The sequence below is a fragment of the Petaurus breviceps genome, unplaced genomic scaffold, assembly GCF_028583685.1.
Source record: "Petaurus breviceps papuanus isolate PSGF00001 unplaced genomic scaffold, PetGlider_PUasm1.0 99, whole genome shotgun sequence".
In the NCBI taxonomy this organism is placed as follows: Eukaryota; Metazoa; Chordata; class Mammalia; order Diprotodontia; family Petauridae; genus Petaurus; species Petaurus breviceps.
Genome location: NW_027187465.1, coordinates 117069 through 117356, shown reverse-complemented (window position 1 = coordinate 117356; position 288 = coordinate 117069).

The window sequence follows — 288 nt, the reverse complement described above, 5'->3', positions numbered from 1 at the left end:
GTAACCGAGTGTGTCTGTGAGTGTGTGTTGTGGCTGTGTGTATGTGTTGTTACCAAGTGTGTGTCTGTGTGAGTGTGTGTGTTGTGGCTGTGTGTGTATGTGTTGTTACCGTGTGTGTGTCTATGTGTGTTGTGAGTGTGTGTTGTTACCGAGTGTATGTGTCTGTGTGAGTGTGCGTGTATTGTGGCTGTGTATGTGTTGTTACCGAGTGTGTGTCTATGTGTGTTGTGAGTGTGTGTTGTTACCGAGTGTATGTGTCTGTGTGAGTGTGCGTGTATTGTGGCTGTG